The 8065-nt window shown below is 39.2% G+C and overlaps 1 long non-coding RNA gene across 1 annotated transcript in view; it reads right to left on the reverse strand.

The window, feature by feature from the left end:
• LOC149105095 (uncharacterized) overlaps positions 1-7881 on the reverse strand; it is a 60482-nt gene extending 52601 nt beyond the window's left edge. The window contains exon 1 of the long non-coding RNA XR_016201583.1: positions 7731-7881. This is a non-coding gene — a long non-coding RNA (uncharacterized LOC149105095). The remainder of the gene's footprint in view (positions 1-7730) is intronic.
• Positions 7882-8065: the final 184 nt, after the last annotated feature.

Genomic DNA, 8065 nt, shown 5'->3' on the forward strand with positions numbered 1-8065 from the left:
GAATCGAAACAAATAGACTGCAAGCAGTCTCTAGAACATTTTGAATTGAAAAGCGTAGCGACACTGCTGCCCCTCACGCGCCCGGAAGGAACATGTTATTACTCCTACTATTCCCAATCCTCCGCACAAACGCAGAGTATTTTTAAAAACAGTTTTTCGATGGACCAGAACAATGAGCTTAACCGCAGATTTCTGTGAATGACGGTATGTTTTCGAAAACACGAGGATAGTGTCGTAAATTTGTCGCGTCTGCACTATACCGTAACAGCAACATCCCACACGAGTAGAATGGTTTCTGTCGGAATATAACTTGATCATGATTACTCGGTTACCAGAACAATGGCGGAAAGCTATATGAGTGTAAGAATGCGGTTTGCTGAATTGCATAAAAAAGGTCACCTATTGTCGTGAGCTCAGCTCGGCTAGAACTCGATCGAATTCCCGAATACTATTGAAAATAGCGTGGTCTCGAGGTCAGCTTCGCGTGTTACTTCACGCAAGCTTCATAAAAGCACTGGAAGGTAGTAACAAAGTGGAACTGAAAGAATATAAGAAAAAGAGGAAACGAGAAAAATCGAGAGAAGGTAACGCGAGCGATCGCGAGAGCGTAACTTGAATCATTTACAGAGGTCGCGCAACACTACTACCAATTTGAAGGGCCGCCATCTTGAACTCGTCAGAAATACGAAAATTAGTTTGAGTTACAGCTGAGCAGGCTCCGAGATCATGAGCAGATAATAAACGACTGAAAAGCACATCCAAGGGAAAATGACTTGAATTCGCACAGCGGAGGGTGCGAGAGTTCCGAGGTCGAGATGCGAAGTGCGACTGTAATGTGTAATACTACTAACAAACTCTAATAGCCAACAAACGCCACTTTCACCGAATTACGTCTAATTAAAACTATCGATTGAAATAATGGTAGTTTAATGAAAGACCATGCGACCATAATTTTAATATAAGGTGATTGTTTCCCTTTGCAAGCATGAGCGTAAAATATATTTGGCCTCACAGCCGGAATAACTGAGTTATGTTCCAGCGACGAGTTTAAACCGCCGGCGATTGCTTTTAGTTATTTTTTTGGATTTGATGCTAATATGAAAGACTTGAGAACTGCCATAAAGATTTAAAAAACGAATGATTCTACTGCGAACTTTTGCGCGGACAGTTAATTGTACTTTGAGCTCGACAAGTTTTTATAAAGTGCTCACTCTTTGTGCAGGGATCCGGCAATATTACCTTCAACTCCTACTCGAAATCCTTAACATCAGATTCTCAAAGATTAACAGCTACCTTACAGACTTACCCTGAGCTGCAGTACACCTGTGTGTCCTGTTTGGGCTTGCTACTAACTGGGTAAACTCTTTACCCAGGAGACGCTAAATTCAGAAAACTTCAAATCCTCAGCGATCTTCGCTCCGTGAGAATAGCACGTGCTCGCTATAAAAAGCTGAAGACGTCATGTGAGGGTATTTCCCCTAATCTCGATTACAAGTGTTGGAAAAGCTGTGACTCCTTTGGCAGCTGTACTACTGTTTCAGTCGGAACATTATGTTGCATGATAGTTTGACACTATGTGCAATTGTGTGACTAATGCCAGTTTTCCAGTTGCACTGCCACTTGCCGCGATGGCTCTTGCGTATTTGGACACACTTGTGTCTCTGATAGCAGAGCGTGACCAAATACGAGGAGAAAACACTGGCTGTAATAATCATTTTTATATTGCATTGTTACATTATTGTTGTATTTTCAGTTGTTAACTAATATACAAAGTCGTTGTTGTTTCTAAAATTCCAAATACCTTCCTAAACCTGTTTCAGTAACATCACGTGCCTATCAAATTTCGTTGGGCATTTTAAAACGTCATTACACCGATAGTCTAGAAGAACGATTCTCTGTAAATTTCCCTGATGTCAATTAGAAAATCAATGCATCGGGGTTAAGTGATGTGTATGGAACCCTTTTGTAATTTGAAAACCTTTCTACTGCCCTGAAACTGAAAGTGAAACATACGCACAGTAAATGAGCCTAAGCCAATATGTACACAGAAAATAGCTTGGTAGACACTACGTACTGGAACCTCATTGGTTACCAGATATCTGCTCAAGGTTTGTTATCCAATCAAAAGATCAAGAGTTCATGAAAAACAAAGTACTACACTAAGGAAATATAGAATTACTTTCGAAAGTAATCAGGAAATCAATAAACTATTTATAACTCACAACCAACAAAGGCCACACGCAACACTGGCACAGTGGTTAATTAAAGAGCATCGCGAAGGGTGGCATAAACACCTGAAGCAATATTGAAATTTTTGAAGGTTCAAATAGGACTAGATCGCCAAAAATAATCTTTAACATGTGCTTGAATCGTTACAGTTTTACTGTTACCGAATAGACCCTACACTACTGTGGTTTGAGGTTTATGGATTGGAGTAGTCGATTTCTACAGTGTATGAGTTAATAGTTAATTATTGAACAATATTTAGAGATATAGCTCTTATATGAAATTATTAATTAATAGAAAGAAATTATTCAGAATTCTACTAAAACATTGCTACAGTGTATGAGTTAATAGTTAAATAGGCCTTCGGCCTCATCACCTCATATATAAAGTCTAGAGCGAAGACTCTAATCATTAATTACACCTGCGGATATAAACCTCAAACCATATGCCACAGTAATGACCTATTGTTTAGTTAACTTTGACGAAATATGCTTTTTTTTTTTTTTCGTTATTTCTAATTCCCTTGAAATCGTCTATCTGGGCCAAATTAAAACAAGGCGGGAAAAAAAAAAAATTAAAAGCCAAAACTAAACGGACAAAGAACGATCGGCTCGGTATGAAAACGAAGAAGAAAATGCTTCCGTTCAAGTGGTGTTAAGACCCTGGAAACAATTAAGAATCTACAAATACCGCCTCTGTAATAGAGAACTGACTGTAGCGAAGAAAAATGCTCAGCTCCGTTCACTCCATGCAGGAACTCGAGATGCACCAGTGGAACAAATATCACGAATTGTTTATCAATAATCCAAAAGGGACAAATTGTTGTAGTATCTTTCGTAAATGACAATGAAGCAAATACAATCTTGGTGGTAATTAAGGTTTTACGCCTATGTGCGGCTAGGGAAGAAACTGGCGAGAAGCTTCCTTAGCAACCACTCTTCGATCCAAACATGAGTGCAAATCTAATGCTTCTGTTTTGTTCCAAAGAATTAGAAATTATCGACGTAAGCGTAATTATATACTATTTTAATCAGACTGTACATTGCGGAGGTTCATCGCCGCGAAATTACCGGATAGTCTACATAATAAGAGGAAAGCGGAAATCATGCAGAGCCCTGGCTGCGGAAAAAATATATATTATCATTCGGCAGGCGACAGCGAAAATTTAAAGAACCTTGCCGCCTAGTACGCGCCTAGTGAGAGACAAAATTAGTGATTGAGAAGAGAAGCTTTTAGTTTAAGAATCCCGTGATTCAGACTGAAATAAGAAATTGCTCCTTACCTTTGCGATTGGGAAATTTTCTTTCCCATCCCGTTGTGCTAGAGAAATCGGCAGACTGCTTATCATGCATAGGGAAACTAACACGACGCCACTCCGCTTCACGACCGATCAGGGGATTCCCCTTTTGTTCAGCCAGACATAACGTGGGCGAGTTCAGTTTCACCACGTGCAAATGACCTATTTCAAGAGCGATATCTTAAAAGCGTAAAGTGCTTTAATCAAGTTACAATCACTTTGAAAACGAGTTCAGGGTGCAGGCGAAACTTCCAAGTAACGGTAAGACACATCTGATCGAGAGCAAACTTTGGGATATGCAAGGTTCTCCATTCGCCCTTGAGTAAACTTGGGTTGACCTTGAACATCAAAGACATTAAGAAGTTCAAATTCCAATCTGGGCTTACCAAAGTTTGATTTTCTCGGTGTATTTGAACAGTAAATGCTTTGTAGGCTATGCTTTACTTTGTTGGACTTTGTGACGAACGTTTTGATCGATACTTCTCAGAAACCATTTACGCTGTGCGGCTGAACCGCTTAGGAGGCTATTCCTGGTAGTGAGGCAGAAGTAAAAGAGCCGGTCACCGTTCAGTCAACGGAAAATCCAGCTACGTACGTTGGAATGTTGGAGTCAACGCTTTCAAGCAATCGATTTGTTTACTGCTATCATCCTACAGGGTCTCACAAGTAAATTTTTCCGAGCATTAATTAATATACTGGAACGGAAATCTTTCCTTTGCGATCCTCAGTCCAAAACTCTAACCGACGCTAGAGATCTCAGTTATGAGCTCCTGAAGAATTCTCATCGATCATATTACGCCATATTTCACCAATTTTTTTTTTTTCTTTTTCTTTGTTATGACGATCAACGTCTCGCGCGCGTTCATTTTGTCGATCATCGCAGGTCATCTTTTTAAAACTTTGAACGTCATGCTCTTTGCTCAGGATGTTTGTCACATATCCATTAGCAGCTAATTAGTTCTTTGTTCTTCAGATAAAGCAAATTCTACCCAACTAAATTGAAACTGAAGGTTGTGTTACCATGCCAGTACAGCATATCACACTAGAACACCAGACCTGCTACAAGACGACCTTTGCTCATAATCAAACAACAGTCCAGGGAATGAATATTAATAGATAGGACTTTTAAAAAAAATATATAAAAACGGCGATAAGAACCATTGCGGTGTCGGCATTATTGATATAAAAGTATTTTTTGCAGCTGGGCCTTTTTTGATTTTTAATTTAATCGCTCATGTGTAGTGTAACATAACTGACGAGTTGCATAAGTAAATAGATAAAGTAGAATAAAATGGTTATTTAGGTGTAAAAAGGTGGCGTCATAACTCAACCGTTTAATTGAGATACAGCTTATGTCATCATGTAATTCGTAAGTTAGCTCACATGTCAGCAATTTGGCCAGAATTTATTCGACTAAACCCAACCTCTGCCATAATTTAACAATCAGAATCTTCAAACCCTATATCTATAGCTAGATGGTTCATATCGACGTTTTGACAAACAAAACACTAATTAACAATTAGATTATGAGTCGAGATTTCTATGAGGTGATAGTTGATGAGGCCGAAGACCGAATCAACTATCTCCTTATAGAAATCGCCGGAGAACGAATAACCTAATCGTTATAGTAGAATCCAATTTTAACTGAAATTAACGCAAAATATGGTTGCCAAATATTTTTCGACGCATTATTGAACTAGTTACGCTTAAACAAAATCGCATGAATAGAATTGTCCTTGGTAACTTTGCAGTTGTTTACGAACGCGCACCAGTTTTTCAATAACTTCAAGTTTGTAAAGTCGAGAAACCGTTTATGTCCTTCTTTTAGTCTTCTCAGGACTTTAATTATCCATTACATCTAAAAAAAAAAATCGGAAAAACGATAAAAACGTCGCATTTCATGGACGACCGACACTACTGAACTCTAATGCCTGATAGGATACTAGTAACTCAGCCAATCAGATTGCAGCATTTGCATTAGTATACTAATGAGTAAGAATCAAATCTGTAACGAACTGGCGGGGAAGACTCAAGTCCTGGCTAGGCTAAACCCTCGCCCTTTATATCTAATATTCTAGACAGAAAAGGTATCGCTTTAATGATGAACTTTCCATACAAAATAGTTTAGATGGGCTTGTTCTAGAGATTTTATGGGAACATGTCAAACACCGTACCGGAACTGTGTCAGTTTTTCCTATCAAGTCCATTCTTCAACTCACAAAATCCCTACACACAGCTATGCTGATACGGATGAACTTGAGCGAACGCTTCTTTTGAAGGCGGTGAAGACCTCGGTAAAAGGTTGAGTCATATAGCTTCAGCCTTATCAAAAAAAGTCCATCATAAATAGTTATACCGCCACCCAAAATGCCTCGAGAACGTCATACAAATCAAAAGATTGAAAACAAGGATATCAAATAAAATAATAAGAACAAAAGATTTCGGACACAGTTATGTTAAAAGGACCATCCGATAACAGATTCCTGTTCTTTCTAATACTTATTCTTCTATAGGTCATTGCTACCAGTCTTTGTCAGATGATGATATATAAATGGCAGTGGTCTCACACAAGTCCCGATATTGATTATCTCTTTTATATAGCAGGATACCATAGCAACAAAGTAACGTATTAGTTAAAACCCCCTTATATTTAACTTGAAGAGCTTGTATATAACTTAAAACCGCCTTTTATCGTAGAATTGTTATCAGCGTGATTAGGATCAGGGCGGGGGGGGGGGGGGGGGGTCAGAGCCGGTAATTTCGACAATTTAAGATGGGTGTTTCTCTTCACAGAATTTGCAAAGAAAAATGGGTGTCAACGAGCTAGTTTTGAGCTTGTTGTGCTAGTCCTGCAGTACTCTATTTTCATCTCTATTTCGCCATGAAGATCACTAATGCTACCACATTTTCATCGATGATTGAGCGCGATACCAATATTGTTACGTTCCGTCAACGAATACCTGTTGGAAAATACTGTGGCCAGCCACTGCTTAAACCACAAAATCGTCTTCCTAGTTAAATACGGCCAAGGTGTAGTCTTGAGATCTAGAGGGCTGTCTAATACACCCAAATGCGTCGTGTCTACTAAATCTGTAGTCGACGGGACCGAGAACACGAACGGTTACATCGTGAATAACAGACTCAGCTGCGGATTCTACGGAATCTATCTGCTAAGCCGACTCGTCTGTACACAGATACTAGGCGACTCTCTTTGAGTGTATTAGACACGACTGTAAATGAAATCCAAAGGACTCCTTTCATTGCCATGTAATTAAAATTGTGCGCCCAGTTGTATATTTACTGTGACTTTCCTGTTCACCAGAGTGGTATTGACTGATGCTACTGAAATAATTTATCATTTAGCTATCATTTATTGCATTACGTGCTTGCAAGCCAGCAGGACACCAGCAGATTGATGCCTGCGGTATTCTGGGTGGTTTGTGGGGAGAAATAACATAAATAACTGTGGAATCAAATCATACAAGAACTTGTTTTGATGTATTTTTGGTTACAACGTTGTATCAGCGAAGACTCAAGCGTGACCCACACAGTCTTGTGACCGGAAATAACATTTCAAGGGATTCAATCACGGTAGTTGTGTTTTGAGTTCAAACCGCTCCAGAGTATTCTGGATTTACCTAAATAACGCTAAGCGCCTGGGCTTTGAAAAGCCCTGAACTTTGTACGGGTAAGTAAAGATATTAATTTTGGGAATTATAGATTGATATACTGAATGCCTTGTGTATGTCTTTCACTCAGAGACGCTTTGCGTGACGGCCAAAGTAACGGCCCAATCAGTCAGCATAAATTGCAAGACGTCGAAATTTCTGCACGTAGGTTAATTCTGTTTTGCAATGCCAGTAGCATGCAAAGGAAATTTCCCTCTGTTCCCCTTTTACGTGCAAAAGCTACTTTACCTTACTAATGTTATTGTGTACGGCCTAGCACAATTCAATATTTGCCTCTCTAGCTATTTTGCTGACTGAAGGCGCGTGACTGAGCTTTTAAAAAAAAAATCCTTGTACCATTCAAAATTATTGTCATAACATTTGTTGCAAGACGTCGAAACTTCTGCACGTAGGTTAATTCTGTTTTGCAATGCCAGTAGCATGCAAAGGAAATTTCCCTCTGTTCCCCTTCTACGTGCAAAAGCTACTTTACCTTAACCAAACCTGGAAATTTTTGTACAGAATGAAGTTTTACTTACCTTGCAGAACGTTTCCTTTCCGCGGCTTTCACTCAGCCCTTGTTAATCCACAGTTGTTTAAATCTCTAATTGAAGTTAAGCAAAAATCAATAAAAAAACAGGCACTGAACGCATAAAAAAGAAAAAAGAAAAAACTGCAGAATGAAAACAGAAACCTACCTTTTTACTTGTAGATCGGAGGTTCTTTTCCACAGCTCTATAAGTTGCAGTGCAGCTCCGACGCCGAGTAGTTCGAAATTGCACAAATAACGCTCATGTCAGCATTTTTGGTCAGACATGCCAAGGCAAATGATGTAAGACGTCAGGGGTATACCCCGGCTAGTGTATGAAAAATA

This window comes from Orbicella faveolata, unplaced genomic scaffold (genome assembly GCF_042242905.1).
Source record: "Orbicella faveolata isolate gen_17 unplaced genomic scaffold, um_ofav_v1 contig_34, whole genome shotgun sequence".
NCBI classification, from domain to species: domain Eukaryota; kingdom Metazoa; phylum Cnidaria; class Anthozoa; order Scleractinia; family Merulinidae; genus Orbicella; species Orbicella faveolata.